Source organism: Salvia hispanica, unplaced genomic scaffold (genome assembly GCF_023119035.1).
Source record: "Salvia hispanica cultivar TCC Black 2014 unplaced genomic scaffold, UniMelb_Shisp_WGS_1.0 HiC_scaffold_588, whole genome shotgun sequence".
In the NCBI taxonomy this organism is placed as follows: Eukaryota; Viridiplantae; Streptophyta; class Magnoliopsida; order Lamiales; family Lamiaceae; genus Salvia; species Salvia hispanica.
This window is the reverse complement of record NW_025952342.1, coordinates 42247-66670: the sequence shown is the minus strand read 5'-3', so window position 1 is coordinate 66670 and position 24424 is coordinate 42247. Positions and strand designations below refer to the sequence as shown.

The 24424-nt window shown below is 33.3% G+C and overlaps 1 pseudogene; it reads right to left on the bottom strand.

Annotated features, from left to right (window-relative positions):
• Positions 1-451: 451 nt before the first annotated feature.
• Positions 452-8418, bottom strand: LOC125199619 (annotated as a pseudogene).
• Between the last annotated feature and the right edge of the window lie 16006 nt (positions 8419-24424).

Here is a 24424-nt window from a genome sequence, read left to right as displayed (position 1 = left end):
ATGGTTGAGTGGATTTGGATCATATCATTTAACAAAAGTACACTTTGTTGTTATCGCATTGACATCTAATGTAATGGAACAAATAAATAAAATTAGGAAACAGATAACACAGATACATGCCTGTGGCCTTCCCCAACAATGGCTCCAAAATTAGATTCTATATATCTATATAAATTATAATATTGTTGATCGAAATAGTGCAAAATCTAATGTAATGAATTTAATCGACCCACGTCGTATTCTATCAAAGAAAGATTAGTCACTAAACGAGGATAGTGAACATGTTAAACTATTAAAACAACAAAGTCTACACATTCCAAGTATAAGTGAACATCCATAACATTATCACTATCTCATTTCACATTTGCATTCTTATTTTATAATCATTTGTAATGGTATATATTTATTTATCCTAATTTCTAATTAAAAATATCATACTAATAAAACAAAATTAGAATAACTTGAGGGTTTGATATATACAAAATATGAGCATAAAAACAGGTGGATGCCCTTTCCCTTGCAGAGGAAATCGACCAAAACATTTAAATACATACAAAATAAATAACAAAGAATAAAAGTAAAGGGCGAGGAATGTGCGAAAGGGCCAAAATCGGATGTCTGTTTCCTCTAAATAGCCTCTGTTATTACCTACATCTGCGAAGAAGGTGAAAGACCTCCCTCCGACCTACGAGCCACCTGCCCACTAACCGATGACTTGTCCGATCCTCTCACATTGTATTTCGTAAACCTTTTCTCGGTTGTCCGACCACCACATCTCCGCTTGGTGTTCCCCAAATCTCCTCCGGCTTTATACGCAAACAAATCCATATCAGATCCGAAGAAGGAGATATCGATTAGAACAAGCGAGAGGGCAGCAAATACACGAGCGTACACGCTTGAGATCTCTTGTTCCATCTCGAAGGGCTACCAGTGTTATATACACACCCGGTTCGTACTGTTCAATCCATTCAGCTTCGATTTGGCTGGCATTGCCTGGGACTGCTAAGTTTCTAGATTTTGAGCCAGCTTCACTGTTAGTTGTTGATTCTTGCCCATCGAGACTTTCAGACACGCTGCTCCTGTAGGAATGAAGAGCTCCCCACCATTAGGAAGTCGAGCAACCAGCGTCATTTGTTCCATTTGAGGAGCCATGTTCAAGTCTTTGAGCATCTAAGACACTTCCAATGCTTCCAGTAGGATCTCGGAGCAATTGAGATGGACCTTGCACTCCATTTGCACACCTGGTCTGTGTCAGGTGAGAAGCAGAGTATAGCTGTTGATATCATCTGATCTTGAGTTCCTTTCTCCGTTTGCACCGAATAGTGTACACCATTTGATTCCGAACCATTTGGCAAGTAAACTAGTTTGAGACTTTCAGGGTCATAAGCCCAGGCGGCAACCTTTCTGCCATATCTTTAAGCTGGACATACAAAATTGCTCAAATCAACAACAAATGAATTGGCAGTTAATAAAAATTTCTTTAGAAACATCAGACAGAAAAACAAAACAGAACTTGACTCATCATGTGACAAATCAGGTATCTAATGACCCACCATGTTACAAAAGAGCTAACATAAAGTAATCAGATATGTAATGATCCACCATGTGACGAACACAATCAGATACTTTTCATAATGACCCACATGTAGAAAAAAATTCGTAGGTTGCAAGTCAATTTATTAAGAGAACATATTGTATTTTGACTCCTTACATAAGGAGTAACAATAACTTGGATAAAGAAATTGACAAATATATGTAAGTAAGCATAAGCACGTAAGACCAAAAACCATAACCTGTGCTGCAAGTGATTTGATACTTCTTTTGCAGCTTTACATTTAGCAGATTCGTCTGCAGCTAATGCCATTGCTTCCTGAGCTTTTTGGCTGATTGCTGGAGCTCCAGTTCTTGCAATTCACACCGGTTTTTAAGGATTTCTACCTGAACAAGTTTATGATAACAAAAATTAGGAACCCAGTAACTCACCCAATTACCTTAGAACAAAAAAAAAGGGACAGACTGAATTTAGTGATATACCTGCCCCCGTAACTTATGCACTTCCTGATTCAGAAGCTCATTTGTCTTCTTTAGACTATCAGTGATGCTCTTGGAGAAAGATAAACCTGATGTAGTGGAACTGGTGTTGCAGACCTTGGGGGCTAGGCTTCCTCGAAAAGGTGATACAGACCTTGAACTAACACTCGGGTTGTGAGAATTGGCTTAGGAACAGTTCGACGTACATCAACAGCAGTAGACATAACAGCATCTCGCAGCTGCGATAAAGATACTTGAAGGAGCGACCTAAAGAGAATGTATCAGCTTTTCTTCCTTGTTTAGCTGCTTTTGTATCCAATTGTTTGATCAAATCAGAAGTTAGATGGCATGGCACTTGCTATCTAAGGTCAGCCTTGTCCAGTCTATCCTTGTTTTCTCCTGAAAGCCGTGGTCCAGAATTTCTCCGGTTGTTCTCCAGCTTCTGCCACCTTAGATAGCTTCACAAAACATGAATCACACACACGATATGGTTTACTGGGATTGGGTGATAATGCAGCCCGTAGTGCTTTTCTGGAACTGACAAGAATGGCAATGAACTAATCCACAGTTGTAGCAATTATGTCTCTTTCTTGTGAAGCCAAAAGCTTGTCTACAAGCGGAGCACTGGGACTGTTCAGCACTAGAGACCCATTTATGAAGACATATGGCAGCTGTATAATTTGAGCCACAAGCAATAAATTTAACATGTCTATCCTTTAAAGCTTCAACTAGAGTGGGTGCTTTCCTGTCTTCCATATCACCAAGGCCCAACCTCCCATTAGCTCCTTTGCCCCAAGTGTAAACCTCGTTTTGGATGTCAACACAGCCACATGATATGCACCGCAAGAGATTTCCTCAACAGATTCAGCTGCAAGCTTGTCTTCCACCAAACAAGGTACCTTTCCATCGGACTGAGGATTTCCAAGTTGACCATACACAGTACTTCCCATTGTGAAAACACGCCCGGATGTAGTCAGGCCAACAGTTAAACTGTGCCCACAGGCGATTTTGTGAAAATTGTAATCAATAAGTGCAGGCACACAGGTAGGTTTCAGTCTTGGTTCTTTATCACCATGTCCAAGGCGGTTTTGTCACCATCTCCCAAGTGAACAATTTTCCAGATGAAAAACTTGCACTGGACTGGTTACAATCACTTCAACCACGGCAGCAGTATGCCACACTCCACATGCAACAGCAATCGTCCTCAAACCTGCTAGAGATTCAACCTCTCTTGGGTATGAAACATTTTCTCTATTGCCATGGCCCAAGACACCAAAAGTTCCATCTCCAAAAGTGAAAAGCTGTCCAGTTGATGATATCAATGCAGTATGCCATGGACCACATGTCACAGTTGCAATTTGAAGCCTCAAGAGGGCCAGCAATTCTCTTTGGTATCCAATGGCTGACATCAGTGCCGTGACCCAAAGCCCGCATAATGTGTACCATCACCCCACGTGTAAAGTTCACCAGCCATTGTAACTGCACAAGTGTGAAACTCACCACATGCGACAAAATCAACGCTGCAAAAGTTAATGATTCCACTAGACAGGTTCAGTGACATCTTTCCTGACTCCATGACCAAGCCTCCCACCAGATTCTTCACCCCAGCTGAAGACTTCACCCTGCCTAGTGACCAGAGCAGCATGTCGTACCCCACATGCTATATAATGCACATCCAGAACTACATTTGATTCCAATGGCCTGGGTAGAAGAACGTCAGCTCTGGTACTAATTGAACTAGCATTCTTCTCGGCCCAACCTGATAACATTATCACATATAACTTCACCCCAAATATACACATCCCCTAGTGCATCACAATCATCTGGTGCCAGAACCATGACTTGATGTGCTTGGGGCACTAGATACACTAACTTAAAAGCATCTGATCCAGATCCTTTCACTTGCATATTTGTTTGATCCAAAGCTACATGTGACCTTTCTGAATAGACAAAATTATCAGGTCGATAGCTCTTAGGAGAAGCAATTATGTTTGAACTAACGGAAGCCTCAGGTGAGCTAACTTCCCGTGTAGCACTTACAGAACTGTTACTTGGACTATTTGACGTCAAATCTCTATTTTCCTGGAAACATTTAGTCAATGAATATGATTGAAAATTTGAAACAGGTTCAGAAATGGCACCATATAACTAATCACATTTCACTTGGATGAATTTGAATATTAGCAACTATATTAAGTTGAAGATAGATGGTATATCGATGAATTTGAATATGAGCAATATATCAAGTTGGAAGAGGATGAATCTATCTCGAAATGATAAGTTGTTACTTGGAAAATGCAGTGTAGTAGAGAACCTAAGAGTCATCAGCCACAAAATTAAATCAGCTACCCATCAGAAACTAACAAATGAAAGCTAGTCACCAAAAGTCATCAGTCAAGCACTTCATCAAGGAAAGGTTACTTCTGCAGTTCTTGCAATCAATTCCTTTTTGACTCATACTCCACCAAGAGTGGCTTTGACAATTATCATATATCTTCACGGCAATCTTTCTTATAGTACTTGTGAATCCAAGACTAAGTTCCCAGATAATTACAAATACCAACTTGAAACTAGGTTCAAGAAAATTCTAGTTAAAAAGGTGTTTTTCAAGAAAAGTTTGTCACAGATGTACAAATCATTTGTTAACTGTTTCAAATGGCGAGATAGATAATATAAATCAATACTGAAACCAATAACTGGACGAAGCAAGAAAGCTGGTGCTAAAACTAAGCAAATAACAGCAGTGGAGGACGACAAAGTGATCATACAAGGTTGTAAAACTCACATCAAAGTAGAGGCCTCCATCACCCCAGCCATCAATTTTTGAGCGCCCAGCTTGTCCTGATGTTATCAATGCCTTGAGTCCAGCTATCCAATTTTCTGCCTCAACTTTATCCTTGCAGATCTAGTGGAGTAATATGCAATAAAATGAGCAAACAGCCCACTTAAAAAGAATCAAGGAATTTTAGCTCATCACTAACCAGGTCGAGATCTTTTCCCGTTGTTATATATGAGAGAAAAGGATAAGTACTCCTTTTCAGGGCGTAGATATCTTTGAAAAACAGCCTGGAGAACAAGTTCAAGGCAATCTCTAAAATCAAAATGTAGATAAAATATCCAACATATGGGGAAAACACAATCAGTAATAAAGGAACCAAAATGAATACAAGCAAGATAAAGCAGATTAATGGAGTGAAACAAATTCCTTAAAATATTACAGTTCTTTGTCCCGGGATAATCCTTGAAACTGAAGCTAACTTCAAACTCCTATCACCACTACTAGAAATCCAAATTAATGTTGTTTAGTCCTGCAAAAAGTTAACAACCATTAAAATGGAAGTAAATAGCACAAGAATAATAGACTTTGTAAAAGGGAGTAATGTTGAAAAATCTTGAACTATTTTGGTAACCAATATAACAGTTAAATATAACATCCCGTCTCTCCACTTTACAACTAATCTTTGAAATATGATGAATTCTGGTGGGCTTTAACAGAACGACTACAATATTTCAACTTCAATGAAATTTCACAAATTGTCTATGAGAGAGGGTGATAGTAATGTGAGGACTCCATCCTTGAGATTTCAAATTACAGTACAGGCCACCCTGAAGTCCATTAGGAGTTTTATCAACCACCAACGATATAAGCAATCTTAAATTTCAAATCACAGTTCTTTGAGGGAAACAAGTTTTAACTCGCTTGATATATTTCTGATATTAATTTTTAGATGGTCATACTTAAAAGTGGTTTTAATTAATTGCTGCAATTATTGTATGATCTCAGCTTAGATCAATTTTGTTTTATTATCAGTTTGTTTTAAATTTATGATTCCCTTTACTTAAGTATATGATGCTAAGACACTTTTACAAGTGGTACTTGATATTAAGATATGCAATCAACATGAGCTAACAGATGAACAAGATAGATCCACACTCCATTCAAAGCATGGGGCAACAGGCAGTCCTGATTCTTCAGAAGTGTAGGCTTGTATGTAAAGCTAGATACAAAGGTGTAGACATATCAACAAATTATGCTATTATTCCAATTATAACCAGTTTACTCAATGTATTTTGTAATGTTCCAGAAAATTGCTTTTTGCCAAATGAAGCTTGAGAGTTTACTACAAAGAATGGCTAACAGATCAACTATATGCAATATCCCAGAAAGGAATGAGATAGCAGCAAACCTCGAACAACAATTCAAAGCAAAAACTGCAAACATGAGCGTGAAATGCAGATCTTTAAAATATGTACTTGTAATTAACTACATCTATATGTGATACCAAATACTCCCTCTGTGGCTGAGTCGTATTCCTTTTTGGGTTGTCCCACTGTAGTGAGTCGTTTCTTTTTTGGCAAAAAGCAACAACTTTTCTTCTCTCTTACTTTATTCTCTCTTCATCTCTCTACCTTTTTCCTTTCCTACTTTATCATTCATTTACTTAACTCACTTAACACAAGTTTTCTTAAATCTCGTGCCGTAAAGAAACGCCTCTACTACAGAGGGACGGATGGAGTACTATGGATTACATACCTAAACATATATCAGTCCTGAATATCAGAATTGCAAACTCATAAAAAGAAAGTTGAAAGGCAAGACAAATGTAAGCTTAGAACAATGCAACTTCTTTGCACTGAATGCAATATTAAAGCACAAGCAACGGTAAGCAAAGTAAGAATCAAGCACCACTTGTCCTCTTTTATAGCATTAATGATGCCTAGATATAATAATCAATTCACAAAGAAACTCAACTCCATAAAAAAGAAAAAAAAGATTTGCAACTGCAGACATGATAATGGCAAAGCAAATCTTGCAAGATCATATAAGGTAGTAAAAAGTAGGATAAGGCTTTATAAGGCATGTTAGTCTTACGCTGGATAGTCTAAACGGATAGCATTTGGCTTTCCCTTACGGCCATATTTAAGTAGTTGAGCTCCCTTCTTTAGAGCCACCAACGCCTACACAAAGTGAAAATGAATTGTCAAAACATATATCGGCATTTAAACAAACACATTATAGAGCTTGACTATGCAAGTTTCAGAACACTCTAAATCAACAATTAACCAGCCAAATTCAGTGTGAATTGAGAAGCATAGATGTTAAGAAATGGAGGGTGATGTACTGAGGAGGAAATACTGTGACCATCCTACCAAAGGTTTCCCTTACTCCCCAACCATTACGTTTAGCACTTCCAGGTTTAAATCCAGACATTAATCACATTTTTCTCCAACAGATCAAAAATTGGGGAGGAGAGAGTGACAGGAAACGAGAGAGGGTATGAAAAGCAAATACTCAAGTTATACTCAGTTACCCACATGTTAAATGGTTTGTCAGATTTTATAATGTGAGAATGACCAAACATTCAGAAAGAACAAAAAAAAGTACAAGAAGTGACACCTCAAACGCAAGAATATAGATAAGACTCGAAATCTCTACTGGAATATGACATCCACTGCAAATAAAAACAAGATTAAGTGCTCCGAATTAAGCCTATCCGTGTATGAAGAAAAGCCCTGCTCAGAACTGCACATTCGCATACAGAAATATCACATTCCAACTTTGGAGCCACGTGTTTTAAATTATCAACAAATGCTAAAGACGGATGTGCAAAAGAATAGAACAAACTCAATTGCTAAATTAAATACACACACACACGCATTTACATATATGTAATTATGCACGTAAATTATCAATTAACTGGCAAACAAACAGAATTCTCCTAAAACGCATTAACAAAACAAATCAACTTTGATCGCCAAAATATGAAGCAAAACACGAATTACCCTAAGAATCACACCTCCTGAACAAAAGCACGATAAATACAGAGGTAGATAGACAAATGAAAGAGCAAGTATACCTGCTCGATGTCACGGTCGGCATTACTATAGCTAACAAGATCTGCCATTCCATGTGAAGCACTCACCTCCACACCAGCACCACCGCCACCACCATCCGACTCCACTCATTATCATGCCACCACTCCGCCACCTCTTCCTCCTCCGCGCACTACCATCCACACCGCCAACCAACTTCCCTACCTCCCCCTCCGAATTAAGTAAAGCAAAGCCTTCAACGATCCAACAATAAAACCCTCGCCTTCTCTCTCCTGCAGATCTGGATAACTTTTCCCCCAAAAACAACGCTCCTCAGTTTCTCCGAAGTCAAAATAAGTCTTACCTCCTCCCGACGGAGTCCGATTGAGTAAGTCGGCGATACGGAAAACTCCGTCCACCGCCGGAATTAAGCCGGTGAAGATGACGTGTGAAGAGAATAAAACTATAAAAGGAAATGAGAAATAAATGTTGGCGTAGAGAGAGAGAGAGAGATATGAGTCAAAGATGAGGAAAAAGCAGAGGGAGAAACGCAGCAATTCCAAAACTTTGCCTGAGAATCGAGAAATTTAAGCTCTGATCATATGTGGGAAGATGTACCACTGCTTTCCTGCATCTCTCTTAACTCTTTTTTTTTTTAACTTTTATTACGATTGATAATAAATTTAGGAATTTTAATGAAAAGTGATCCTATTTATTACGCTAAAATTATTAATTTGTTTGTAATAAAAATTAATAGGATTATTTGGATAATCATTTAATATCAATTGTTTTTTAAAAAATAAATTATCCCATAAAAATTTCCAATGTTCAAGATATCTTTCTAGCAATTGAAAATATACGTTCCAACATTTTTATTTGAAATTTCACACCACACACGATTGTCATATAGACATTAAGGAATGTATTTTTAATCAAAACAATGATACTCCCACCACCAAATTTTATTACAGAACATTTTATTCAAAATGAATACTAATAGTAATTGCTTAGATTTTTAAATAAATGCCACAATAATTGGATAAAGTTGATCTTTTTACCAAAATTAAAATTATATGACCTTATTCTATTAGGTTTTTTTCCTAAGAATGTATGCCTAATGTTAGTTGGATGTGAAATATTCAGTAGACCTTACTACATTTGATTATGTTTCCCAAATTAAAAATTCTTGTCTTACTTATGTGTCAAAATTTTTAAAAATTCCTTTATTTGACCAGTCCGGGATTTGATTTTTAACTGTCAAGTGCTATCCTTTAGATAATAAACATTTACTTAATTAGTAGGCCAATCATGATTTGAATTTTGAAATAAGAAACACCATATGTCAAATTTTATCAATATCAAAGATTCATATTCATGTTTTCCATACTTTTAACTTGTAACGGATATTTCATAGCTCCACAATTTATTTACATATGTTTCTTTTCACTAATATCAAGTGGGCTATAAGCATTAGCACCGGGGGCAATCCCCAGAGCTGATAGATCGGGACCCCATCGTCTCCCATGGGTCACTATTGGGAAGTGAGCTTCATTGCGGAGGCTCGAGCCGATGGCGGAACCGATTTTCCTTGTTTTTAATTAATTTTTTAATTTTCTTCTTCTATATAAATACCTTAATCCTCTTCATTTCACACACTCACATGCTTTACTTCACAATTTTTCTCACTAGAAATATTTAATTTCACCCACAATTCGAATTCGGATTCGGATTCCAACGTCGGCGAGCAACCCCATCATTGTCCAAATGTTTAATTTCACCCACAATTTTTATTTAAATTCGTTTCTCGTTGTATTTCGCTTTCCAATATTGTAATACTTGAAGAATGAATTTATTATGTGATTTATTTATATTATTTAGATATTTATGCTTTTTTTTTTTTGTTTTTGAAATGAAATTAGATAGGCTCTAGCTAGAATGGGCTCTTCATTGTATGGAGATAGGCTCTAGGATGAGTCTACTAACGTTGGCAGAGATAGGCTTTGAGATGGGCTCCGGAGAAGGATCCTTATTGCTAATGCCCTAAATAGATTGATTCGAAGATGAATTAGTAGTAATTAATAATATTAATAGATCAATCAATTCTGACGGTTGAGGGTCGGTTTCGAACTTCTGTTGTCAATGAATAATAGTCAGAAATTTGACATCAATCATGATTAAAAAATGGAAATAAATATAAATGATCTAGAAGGACAGCACCTAAATTTCTAAAACGAATAAATGAATGAAAATCACATTCGGAGAAATTGCGTGGACAAGTCGAACGTCATGACGCTGATTTTGCACACATCCAAAGTGTCAAGTTTGTGAGTTAGTTGAGTTTATTTTTTTCTTTGACTTAGGAGTCGTTTGATTTTGGTGAAACCCAATTATAAGTTAAGACAATGGCAGTAAAAATAATTGACCAAACTATTGTTCCATTTTTCGCGTCAGCTGTTTGGTTTCCATGAACTAAATTATGTATTACAGCAGCACATGTTTGGTTTGACATGTTTAATAACTGATAAATTATTACAATGACGAATTTGTCTTCCTTCGATTCAGGAAACGATGCTTATAACCTTTCACGCTCTAGGAGTCAAAATATAAAAGGGAATTCTCTCATTCTTGTTCTCACTACCTTCAACAAACTATAGAGAAAATTGCAAGTCACTGCAAACCCTTGAGTAAGTGCTTCTCGGCTTCCTGTTCAGCCGTTTCCACATTTTGTTCTTCATTTTATTTGGGTAGTTTTGTCATCCTGGTAGTTCCTGGTTTGGTTATTACCATCACGTGCATATGGACATGTAGGTTAGATGGTTTTGTTTTACAACCAAAATTTTGAAATTTTACATATCTCTAAATTTTACATAACTCCAAATTCTCATGGAGTAGGAACTGACCTGAAATTGATGTGGAACAATAAATGAATTTTGAATTTCAGATCTTCAACGCCGATGAAGAAATGTTGGTGAATAATCTGTGGTCCATATTGCATGACAAATTTTGTAACATAAACAATCCAATCAATTTTACGGATCTCGAAATTTTGAAATTTTACGAACTCAAAATTCTCGTGGAGTAGGAACTGACCTCAAATTGATGTGGAGCAAAGAAAAGAATTTTCGAATTCCAAATTTTCAACGCCGATGAAAAAGTGTTGGTGAATAATCAATGGTCGAAGAAGGAAAGCAGCGTTGAAGAAGCTAAACAACGAATGTAATGGTGAAGACAATAATTAAGGGATAAAATAAGAATTTTAGCTTCTTTGTTGGGTGTGGAGAACGAGACAATTTACACATCGGAGCCTCACTCTAAGATATGTAAACAACAACTATCTATACAATTACCACGGACCTACTCCCAATTCTTGTGCCAATGAGTAATAAATGATGGAAAACCAAACACATGCAATCCACGGATAAAATTCACTAACTCCCTATTTCACAGAAAGCAAACGACTCCTTAATATTTTTGGATTAGTAGATTTAAAGAAGGAAATCGTACGTACTAATTTTGCCCTCACATATAATTTTGCTTAAAGACAGTAGTAACACAAGCTCCAAATTAATGGGGCTAAACCTCAAAATTTGCGGTGGGTTCCAACCTTGTGCATTGTGGGATGCAAGGGTCCTAGGACCGCATTTGTGGCATAAAATCAGGCATGCCGGACGGTGCGGTCTCAAACGTGGTAGCATTGTAGAGTGTTGGGGCAAACTATAAATTGCAATTTGATTCCTAAATTGTAATCAACAAATGTTTTTTAGTTATTTTAATTTCATCGATATTGGTGGTATATCATTAAATTGAATTATTTAATATTTATTTCTAAAGGATACATGGTGTTAAAAAAAAACAAATACTAATGCATAACTAAATAACAAAACACAAACTATATCATTTTTAGATACCAATCAAATGATTTTAAATCGACTTCGTTCATAACACGGAGGTCATTTTTATATTATTTTATTTTATACATACCCCTTATATGAACTAAATGGATCTCAACATGATCTCCATGTTATTAATTAATCTCATACTTTCATTTTTTATGAAATGGTTGAGACTTGACATCTAGATAAATTTAGTTTTTTTTTTTATCAATACCTTATTTCTAAAATCTATATAAATAATCTTAAATATATAGTCTGATTATGCACTACTATGATATATTAGAGCGTAGATTTTTGTAACCCAATATTCTTGGTATATTAGATAGTAGAGTATTGAGAAAGGCTAATATTATTACTCCTTTGTCAATACAAGATATCACTTTCATTTTAGTTTGTCCTCTTCAAGGCGTCAAAACTTTCTATGTTGGAAATAAATCACCTCTCCTCTCTCTTTATTAAAATATTCAACTGTCTTTTTCTCCCTACTATTCACTTAACACTCTTCTAAAATCTCAGTCACTCAAGAATGTGGACACCTTGAGTGAAACGGAGAGAATACTTTGTAGAATCGTATCGCAGTACAATAGAGTTTATAATATCTACAATAGATGTTTTGGAAACAAATTTATTACACGAAGCATAGTTAGTTGGAAACATGGAATGTAATATAATAATCAAAACTTCAAAAGCTTAATACTCTTAGAAAAAATTAATAGATATAGAATATCTTAAACTAGGGTGGGAAGTACGGTATATCTTACCGAAACCACCATACGTATACCTTACCGATAATACGGTATCGAAAAAGTCATGTATTTATCTTACCAAAGTTTTCGGTATACCGAACTTCGGTATACCTTATTTTGGTATGACGAATTTTCATGCCGATATCATCCTCATTTTCGTATACTTCTTGAAGTTTGGTATACCTTACTTTGCGGTATACGACTTTCAACATCAATTAAAATAGAAAATCGAGTTTTTAGAATATTATTAAATATAATTTATTCATAATTATATGTATATTTCACAATAGATTTTATACTTTAAAAATATATAAAATATATTTTATATATAATTGTATTTATATTTTTGTGGTATATACCTTAGTTTACGGTATATATCTTAATTTTCGGTATGCACCGGTATACCACGGTATTTTAAAATTCACGTTTACCTTACAGGAATCTTTCGGTAGGTATCATTACGTCACGAAAGTCACGTATACCAAAAATTGATATTTTTGGTATTTTTTCTACGATAAGGCCAACATTTCGGTATTTCGATATTTTCCCCCGCCCTATCTTAAACATGATAAATGAAGTAAATCAAAAAGAGTCTAGATTATTGGAAATTCAGTTTTGAAAGTAAGTCAATATTAAATACTATATTAACATTAATGTCTTAATGAACTTTAGTTCAATTGAGCTCAATTTATAAATTATAAATCATTAAAGAAGGTCGAGTCTAAAATCTCCTCAGATCTATAGTCCAAGCTCATCAATATTCTATAAGTAGGGTAGTATTGCACCCACAAAAATTGATGCTCCTACTCCCTTGCAGGCTTTCAATCTCTCATCTCTTTTTTTTTTTTTTTAATTGTGACATTTTTTTTTTTCATAAACTTAGGATCTGATAGAATGTTGTAGACACATTATTCAAACCTAAAATAAAGGAAGTGGCTAGAAGATTTGTGTTGCATGTTCTCATCTACAAAGAGAAGATCTATAAACAATATTTTTGAATTTCTAAGAGCATATCTAGGATTGTTGATCCTTTTGATCGGTTGTCTGTCAATTTGCATTGTTAGTTTACATAGATAGAAACATGTAATATTTGAAATTATCGTGTTAGAGCCTCAAGACCATGTGAGCTTCATTGCCTCCCTTACACCATTTACTTCCGCCATCACTTCTCAGAAGGTCCAACAATCGCACCACACCACCCCTAGAAATATAGGAACATTGAAGTCGTGTATAAACAGTTGGTTTCGGATTTACAAGATATAACGGGTGTAATACAACCCAAAAGAAGGAATACAAAGAACTAACTGAATCGAAATTACCAAGGAAGATTGAAACAAGTAAGCGAAAAGGAATTTAGCGAGTCGAGGAGGCCTCTTTCCGCAAGACGAGATACGCCCTAGTGCTCTTCGGATTGGCGTTTCGTCCCCAAAGATAAAACGGCTGCGTCTCGGTGAAGCGCACCGCTATCAACGAGCTCCGCGTTGGATGGAGGAGAGGCGAGCTTCGACGGAAGAACAATGCGAGAGAGAGGAGAGAGTGTATGATGCAAAGTGTGGATTCTAGTTTATGAGTGTAGAATGCTAGAATGGCTTAGGGCCTATAATGTTGTAGCATATAAAACACTATTCTTCGAGGATAGGGCCTATAATTTGTCATGCTGACCGTAGCGTCGTCGGTTACGTAGCGTTACAAAGCGTTACGGAAGTGAGAGTCGAATCTAAAGCTTCTAGATTCGTTCATGCGTGGACTATCACGTGTCAGCCACGTTGGCTTACCGCGTCATGCGACGGGGTGGCATCCCGCTTGGCTCGCGACGTGAAACGGTGGTGGTCTAAAAGAACTAGACCCACTAGCCTTGGGCCAAGCCACAACTAAGCCCAAAGACGGCTAGAAGGACAAGGACAAGGGCGCGAGGCTACAGGAGGAGGGGCGCGCATGTGGGCTCTAGCCCATCTTAGTCCATCTACAATTATTCCATGTAATAATCCTTCTTATTAAATACTAGTTTAATAAGGTTGTAACTTCCAATGTGGGATAATTAACTCTCTTAATTATTCCTAAGCTTATATCATAGCTCATTAAGTTTGCAATTTTGCACAACTTTAATCCCTTATTTCTCACTCACGGAATCGGATTTGAGAAAATGAATATACACGGTCATCTACTCCGAACGTAGATCGACGCTATATCATTTAATTTCACAAAATTAAATGTCCGTTGAAAATTATAATTGGTCAAAGTCCATTGACCGGGCATAGATTCCAACATAAACACTATTCTATCAATTATATTTGAAGAAAATGACGAAAACAAAAATTACACTAAACACACTCACAAGTTAAATTAAGGAAAATTTTGTTTTAAAAAACAAATTATGCATCTAATAGTATGAACTGTACCCAAACATAAAATGACTTTCTCATATGGTATAAATTCAAATCAAATGCACTAGATATGAATGAACTTGGCAAAGTTCCTAAAATTGTGAACAAGAAGTTAATATTGAAAATGCCACATAATATTATGAACATGATTAAACAATTGTGTCAGAGTGTTAGGATTTGGTAGGTGGGGGAACAGCGTAGCTATAAAACACCATTCTTCAGATAGGGCCTATAATGTGAACTTCTTGAAGACAGGAAGTTCCAATATTCTTTAAATGCTATGAAATCTAAGCCGCATATTTGGTTGACTTTTTATTTTTGATTTGATTTTATTAATTTATTTAATATATTTATATTTGAATTTTATTTCTCAATTTTTGGAATAGTCGAAATATCTGATTTTGAAATGTTTTTAGATATACTATAATTATAGTAGTAAATCACCAAGGAAATGACTTCGTGTGAATAATCTGTGGTAAAAAGGTTAAATATCAAATTTTTTTACTAATGGTTTTTCAGATACTCTTCAATGCAACTTTTAAATTAAAGATATCACAGTCACTTTTAGGATATCCAAATATGAATATTCTATGTATTGATGGCCAGATTAAAGTTACAATCTCCACCATCCTCTCTTCCAACTTTTAAAATTATGAATTAAAAATGCTGATGCGGGATTTGATGTGATGATAAACTTGGTGTTATTTTCTTCATCTCCTACTACGTCATTTTGCATGCTAACTGCTATCGGGGGATCATTAGTTCTTTACCACACTAGAAAAATTTGCATAGATACCACGAGGGAACTTCAAATGTAGTTTATTTTCAAGGAAGACTCAATACTAAAAACATGCTACAAATGTATGGAGTATTTCGGATATAATTGATGATGATTGATGTGTGTTGTGCAAGGAGGAACCGAAACTATCGAACATCTCTTTCCCTTTAAAATATATCAAAAACTCTCGGTACTCTTGTTTCAAACGATGGAATATATCCATATGTCTTTCTAATAAACCGAAGACATGTATTTTCTCTTGGTGTAGTACACCTTTAGAGATTTTGACAAGCGATTTGGATCCCTATGTGTTATATTGTATCATGCCCTATCTGGGATGTCCAAAACTTATGTTGATTTTTACTTTGTGGTTATTATCTTGCCGTTGATTTTTTAACTTATGGATTGTCAGTGTGACACTGATTTTTTTGTTTGACCTTGTTGGTTACATCTGATGAATATTTGAACTCGAGGAGGTTAATTAGAGCACTCACTTTTGTTCATGAAATGGGAAAAACCATCTCACAAAAGTGTTGGACCAAATAAAGGGAGTTTGTAACTTTTGACATAAATTTTAAAGTACTCGAATACAAAAGTGTAGCCACTAACTAATTGCTTGAGAAAAAGAATAATCATAGAACAAGAAAATGCAGCTTTCGGAATAAAAATATTATCTTTGGTTTTTATTTATTAATAGAAGTATATATATCGACGCTTTTAAAGCATAATACGTACATATAAAGTGGAACTGAGGAACATAATAATACTTCCTGTGTGTGATAGTTATATTAAAATAAATGGACTTAACGTTGTTTTTCCAACTTATATTCTCTTCAAGATAAATACTACTAGTATGTTATTATAATTCATAGTTATTCGTGAATATAAGAAGTTAAGAACTGATATTGTAGAAGATAAATAAAATTTTTCTTTTCATATGTAATCATTTACAATCTTTATCAAAATATGCATTTTATAAATTATTCCGTACATTATATAAATCTATATCATACCACATTGTGTATTACTACTATAATTTACATACGTAGGGAAAAGGTTTGTACCGGATCAATCTATTGATGATATCAACGAATGACAAACAAACATATAAAATCCACAAACAAACGCATAAAATCAATTATTAAGAGACTAGCTAATAAAAATAAAATTTATATTTTTAATGTGTTGCATTTATAGAAACTTAAAAAGATATTCTTTAATTGTGAAAATATAAGGTTGATGTATGATGTGTCTCTTCACTTGATGAGTATAGTGCATAGATCGCCGGTCTGAAACCCATGAACAGTGAAATTTCATTTTAAATTACTATTTCAAATGCATTTAATTTCATTACGAATGAAATGATTTTCCACATTCAATTCAATCTTTATGGTATTTCTACTTTCTATTTTTCACGATAGAAAATTACTAAACACATTCAACTGTTCAAGTATATTATATAAAAATATAATGATGAAAAGTTACATGTCAATATAATGGGAAAGGGATTTAAGTAAATGATAGCATAAGGCAATCATAGTTGTCATTATATAATTATCCCTCATTTGAAAGCCGCCTTTGCCTTGTGTTTCTGCAATCATTGTGATTTGTGCATGAGTAATGAAAGAGAGCTATATATATAAAGTGCGAAAAATAGCCGAAATGATTAATAAACAGAAAACCAGAGACAAAATAACACTATATGTCTATATGTGATGAAAAAGAAAGAGAAAAAGTAAAGAAATGTAAAGAAGAAAGCAATCTAAAGACATACACAAAGACTAACTTTGTTGGAGAAAGAAGCCAAATTTTAAAGTTCGAAAGGGATTTTTGAAATGACATTACCAACTATATTGCCCCACTATGTTTATTTGTGTAAGTGTGCTTTCCTAAATATGCAAACGAATTATCTATTGGTTAATTAACTACTCCATATTAGACATTTCTTTTATAAAAAAGAGAGTCTCCTTCCATTTTGAAGACGATAATCAAAGAAAAACGAAATTTAGTAAAAGATTAGACGTACAAGAACAAAGATACGGTGATGAAAAATCAAAGCAAACCAAACAAAACTAATCAGAATGTAGCCAAACGAACAAGTCCAAAAGAGATACCCTCCAAACAAAACATAAGAGTTAAAACAAAATAAACCCTCATCAGAATCTTCAAAGTAAAAACTTGCAAAATGGAAGAAGATGCAAAAAATGCCACATAGCTAATTGGTTCTTCTATATAACATTCATCTTCTAACTTTAAGCAAGTCATCACATATTTGCACATTTATCTGGGCTAAAGGAAACTCCGAACACTATCATCCTTTAGTCCAACAACCTTAGCCTCCGGAGGTGTAAGTAAATAAATTAAATTTTTTTCTCCTTTTAAAAAATTATTAAAATACTTTTGTTAATCTATGCACATATAATCCTTGGTACATTTATTGTCCCATTTATTCCATCCACGTACAATTATTGCCCCAAATATTTACATCTATGTTGTGCTCATGCCACTTAAGCTGTCACGCAATTATGATAGTATTTAATTACAATAGTAGATATTAATTTTACATGTATATGAATTAATACGACACATGCAACGTACAGTTCATGCGATGCTGTTACATTTTTAATAATAAAAGTTTATATTCTAAAATCTCAATCAAATCAAATGTTGTTATATATGTCTGTCACCACTTAGTTTATTATATTTAGGACTATATATATTATTTAGGCATCCGAAAAATAGCTAGCCAAAATACGTTAAAATAAAATATTATCTCCATTGAAAAAAATAAATATAAAAATCATTTCACTATATTCTAAAATAATGTCGATCAGTTGTGTAATATAATTAAATATAGGAGTGAATTACTTACCAACAACCTATCGTTATCCCATTAATTGCGATATATAGCAGTGACGACTTGCCAAATGGGTCACATGTTCTAACAAGTAATGTAGTAACATTATCTGAGAATTTCAGTAGCTAAAAGATCAAAACAAATAGAAAATTACCAAATTAATTTTTGACTATTTGTCACAAAATAATTAGCCCTTTTTGTATAAACATTTTTTAGTGCCTAAAATTGATAAGCAACAAAGTAGCATTATATACCAATAACCAACCAGTTCGGGACAAAATTAAATAACAATACGATCAATGTATAGATTTCATGAACCCCAAAAATCAGAAATAAATAAACAACACACAACTTAACGTTATCTAACAACCTATTTACCAGATAGCAATGGACTTGACCCTAATTGAGTCTGAAATCAATTACACAAAAATCAAGAATATTCAAAGAATTGTGTGGCCCAATATGTAATATGTACATCTCTACATTTGGGCTAAATTCAATGTAAAGCTCATTAAAATCCGAATCCAAATTAATAGGCCTAAAAACAGGAAGAAATAATAAAATCTTTACCTAAATTGATAATCTCATCAAATCCAACTGTTTCAAACCCATTAATCCAAATGGATTTGGATCAATAGTCATTTATGTGGGTAAAGTCGGCACTGTTCTCTTTAGCAGAAACATATTATTCCCTGTACCTAGAAAAAAAATGGAGTAATTTTTGGATAAATAAGCACAGTTTGGAAGGTTGAAATATAGAAAAGGGTGAGGAACATTTTTCTTAAATAAAAAGGACCAAATGTGATAACCTCTCAAATCATTTACTTAATTCATTAACAATTTAACTTATTAATTATTTAATTACGATTTATTAGAATGTGGCTACAACCTACAAGTCTGAAGTCTCCTCTCAACTGCAATGCACATTGGAATACGATACCAACGTGATTGTCACATTCTAAATTCGGGTTTTCTATTTTTTTATAATATACAAAATAATTGCCTTAAGAAATAGATATTCAAAAATTGAATTAAATTTCTCAACTTGGATCCTAGAAACAAATAATTTCACGCTGGCTAATTTGCTAGGCAAACTTATGGAATAATAGCAACTAAATGAATTAGCAACGAAGCACAACTCAGTCATGGTAATACGTTTTTCCTCTAGATCGAAGATTTGAGTCACATAGAGATTACTACGTGTTCGAGAGTCTTAAAAACATTTGTTATTAATATATATTGTTATGTTTATAGTATGATAATAATTAATACAATGCAGAATCTCAGTGACATATTCCATATTTTTGACGAGGGGAAATTGTGAGGAAATGTGTATGATCTGCATGTTGGTGGTGGCTTCCCACACTTGAAATATTCGTGTAATTAATCATAGACTTTGGAAGGAATCAAATCAGACATGAAACACTTTTAAAAAATACATACTACATGATTTATTGTTATAAGAAAGTTTGTATCTATTTCTTTCAAGATGACTAGTAGTAGTTTATTTTATTGTTTTAAAGAAATGATGTTGTTTTATTAATTTTAATTTTATGTATAGCACGCGGTATGGTAAGTAGATGAGTAGATCTACTGACTTTGGAAGATATTTTAATTAGAATAAAATATATACGAGATAGATAAAAGTATAACTAATCTTAAATGCATAACTAACACGGATTTAGTTCACTATAATAATTGTTTTTGTTCACTATAAGAGAGATTTAGTTCATTATAATTTATAGTGAAATATTTACTCCGTGACATATTTAGTTCACTATAATGGCATTTTGGTTCACTTTGTGTTTTCAAAATTGGGTTGTGAACAAAAATGTCTTATAGCTAGTGAACTAAATTGCTTTTATAGTGAACTAAATTTGTGTTCTTTAATTACGTATTTAAGTAGTGATTGTCCTATATCACTACTCTATATATATTAGTAAAGAATTATAACTGTAAAGATATTTCCCGATTTTAATAATAACTAAAGAGTAAATTAAGCGAATATTCTTGATGTTTTCGTCTTACATTAATGTAAGACCATTTATATGGAGTACTAATTTAAAGAGTAAATTGGAGTAGTTCTTCTATAATGACCTGAAATATTATGTTTTACCTAGATTTTGAATTGTGGAGGATAAATATGAAATAAAATATATAAATAGTTCCATTTATACTGTCGTCCATATTGTAGACATATTCCGTGACATATTTATAGATACAAATCACAATATTAAGTCTCTACATGACTGATCATGATTAACGATGCGTTTGAACATGAATTAAAACAATTATATTTTTAATAATGTTTATATTTTTTTTATTAGGTGCTTTCATCATCAACAAAATCGAGTAATAATCAACTAGCCTTTGAATATACCTAATCAGTAATCACCAATTATTAGTAAATTGTTGAAAATTATCATGTACTACTCGTCAATCAATCAGAAACAGTTTAAGACTTAGAAGTCTCAAGTAGTACACAATTATTCTAATTAACCTGCATGCAGAAAAATAAAAAAGTAAGGCGCTTTGTTACTTTTCCAATGTGTAAAGTTAGAGGTAAAATCTAGAGATTTATTTTCTTCCATTGTTTGGACCATCAAAAAGTTCATAATAATTCATTACTATAATTTTTTCAATAGATGCATGCTTCTGAAATTTAATGAGTCTCAAACATAAAAAAGGGATATTAGCGGATTGTGGAGAAAAAGTAAATTACTATGTACTAACATAATATAATTAAATTACATCCAAGTACACCGTATATAATTATAGGATAATATTAGAACGAGAAAAATTAATTTTCTGTAATACTCCGTATATAATTATAGATTAATGGAGTATTAGGCAATACTATGTGAGCTAGCAATATCCGCAAGTTCATATTGATACTATTTGTTTTTGTTTTAAATATTTAGTGTGATACAGATAACTTAAAAATTATCATTAACATCATTAATTTTATAAATTTTACAACAATTAAAACCCTATTTATTTTATATAATTAATAAAGTTAATACCTATAAATTAAAGTCTCATCATAAGCCCCACATGATATTAATCAATCATATTCAAAAAAAATTAGGTAACTTCAACGCATATGCAACAATAATTAGACATTATCCTTCCATCTTTAAATGCAATATATCATATTCAGTGACAAAAAAATAAAATCTGTCTATTTTCTTAGAGTACGTGGAAACCACTGAGAGCAAATATATTCAATAAAAAAGAAAATATACTTACCTCTATTTTCTTTTTTGTTTCGCCGATATAAATAATTGTGACAAAATTAATTAAACCTTAAGGTCAATGAAAATTTCCAGGCTGCAAAACAAGACGAAAATTCTTAATACTTGATTGAAAATGATGGTCTATTACATTAAAATCGACATTATTTAAGTACTATGTCCCACTTTAGATGAAACATTTTCTATTCAGCATAAGATTTTACGCAGTTTTATTTTATTAGTAAAATTGAGAGAGCCTATAATAAAAAAAACACTAATTAAAGTACTATGAGATAATAATGTATTCATTCATGGATCTCATTTTTCATGATAATGATGTTTTCATTCACGGATCTCATTTCTAAAATTTTTATTAATTGCATTAGTGATGCCTAAGTGCCCGTACCCCAAGAGCTTGCAACGCGTTCTACGAGCATTACGTTCAAGGGGGGCGTGACGCGGATGCCCTCAATCTCGACTTATATGATAGTAATATGTGAAAAAAATGTTTATACAAAGGTATGCACGCATAGTTGAATTCAAATACTCCTTAAAATTCGAATTTTAAATATAATCTTGCTAGTAGGTTAATTAGCTATTTAAATGTGTTAATTAGTTGAATTATATAGAGAGACAAACTACATCATTGATGATAGCTCCTTTTTTGCACCTAACAAACCTTGAATTTGGTCGCTCTCAATGTCGACCAATTTTCCGCAATTTATAGTATAAAATTACCATTAAACAGTATTCCATCTCCACGATTTAAGTTTATCATCGCCCATGTTATGCTAAAACACAACTCGAATATTTGCAATTATTTACTAATATTGTCATGTTTGTTAGAGAAGTCTTTAATTAATTCTTTAACTTGTGAATAAATAAGAGAACTGAAGGTGGACTAACAAATGGTAATTAAGAGGACAACCATCTCATCAATAGTATTTGGAAAGTTTATAATTTTAGACTGACCATTCTAATGTCATAAATAATATTTAGGCAATCAGAAAATCATTAAGTTATTCAATATTTAATCATTTTCATAAGTTTCAACAATGATTGATTATATCATAATTTTGATACTTTTTTCTTAAATGTCTTCTAATCTTGGATATGGGGGAGTTATGTATGATGTGATAAGTGCAAAAATAAGTATACTAGATAAAATGCTCAGCTGTTTAAACAATATTAATGTGAAAATTATGATATACTAGTTGACTACTAGTATCTTTTAAAATTCTCAGATTGATAAAAAAAATGATTGAACTTGGACGATTTATGGGCAATATACATACTGTCTACTACATGGCTCACATCTTATATAATTTGTCTTAAAGATATAGTAATGATCTTCAACTTGTAATTCTAATGATGTACAGATTTTAGGGATTTAATGTGAAAAATCATTTTTTATTCGACATAAAATCATTACTCGCTAAAGTACTCATCATTATCATCATCAATTTCAATTTTTTGAAAAAAAAAAATTACGAGTACTCTCCCATCATTTAATTGTACTTTAAAATGAAAAAAATGGAGTACGTGTGAAATCACTTCATGAATTCGTGAAAAAAAGTGGATTTGGTGGATCATCCATCCTTTTCTTTCTCTTTCAACTTTTGCAATTTCAATTTAATTTATCATGTAAAGTTATGATATCTCTAATTAAACATTTGCCTAACTTACCCTAAATAGTCAATTACGGCTTTAGGGCTTCCATAGTCTTTATCCTTGCATCTAGAAATATAAATATTTAATTAAGGCAATCTAACGCTGATATTATTAAAAACTGAGTTAAGTATAAAATCACAAAAACTAAGTTATTTTTCAATTTATTTTACAACTTTTGATAATTTTAAATGATAAATTTGAACTTTAAAATTTTCCAATTTTCCTTCATCCAAATCTAAGAAAATTGAAGTTGCGTTGATAGAAAAAAAAATTCATGAAAGCGGTGCAATGACGGATGCAGGAATTAAAACTCGTGGGATCGAATACACTAGAAAATAATAATAAATATGATATTTAAATAATTATTTTTTAAGACAATATTTACTTTAAATAGTTTATTTTCTGACTTAATTTTTTAAGTTATCTTTAATTTTAAAACTAATAATCTTATTGATATTTATCAATAATTTTACAAAAAAATAAATAAATAAAAAATATGATGAAATTGTCATTAATAAAATGAACATTATAATTATAATTATAATTATAATTATAATTACTCTAATTAATCTATAACTATCACTTTTAAGAGTAGACTCAATTATTCAGCCCATTTCATTCAAAAGTAAGAATTACTTTAGAACACTTTTTCACCATCGCTCCTTTCCACAGTGGCAACCCCTCCCTCTTCCTCTCCATCTCTTTGTTATTCTCACCTATCTCTCTCTTTTATTTCAAAAGATGAAGAATTGCGGTGGAGCTATGTCTCTTGGCGTCAAGGCGGAGCTCCGAGGGTCGAAGGTTGAGTTGCGCATCGAAGGTCCTTTAATGGAGTCTCCGGCAGCTCTCGGCGGACGACGGTGGGGTCGACCGACCCCACCCGACCCCACCTGGGTCCGTCAGTGAAGCGGTGGGTAGGTAGCAACATGGAGCATGGAGGAGACAACCGACAACATATAGGTTATTATAGTGTGGAGAAATGAATTTATTTATTTATTACAGCATAGTTTTTATTTT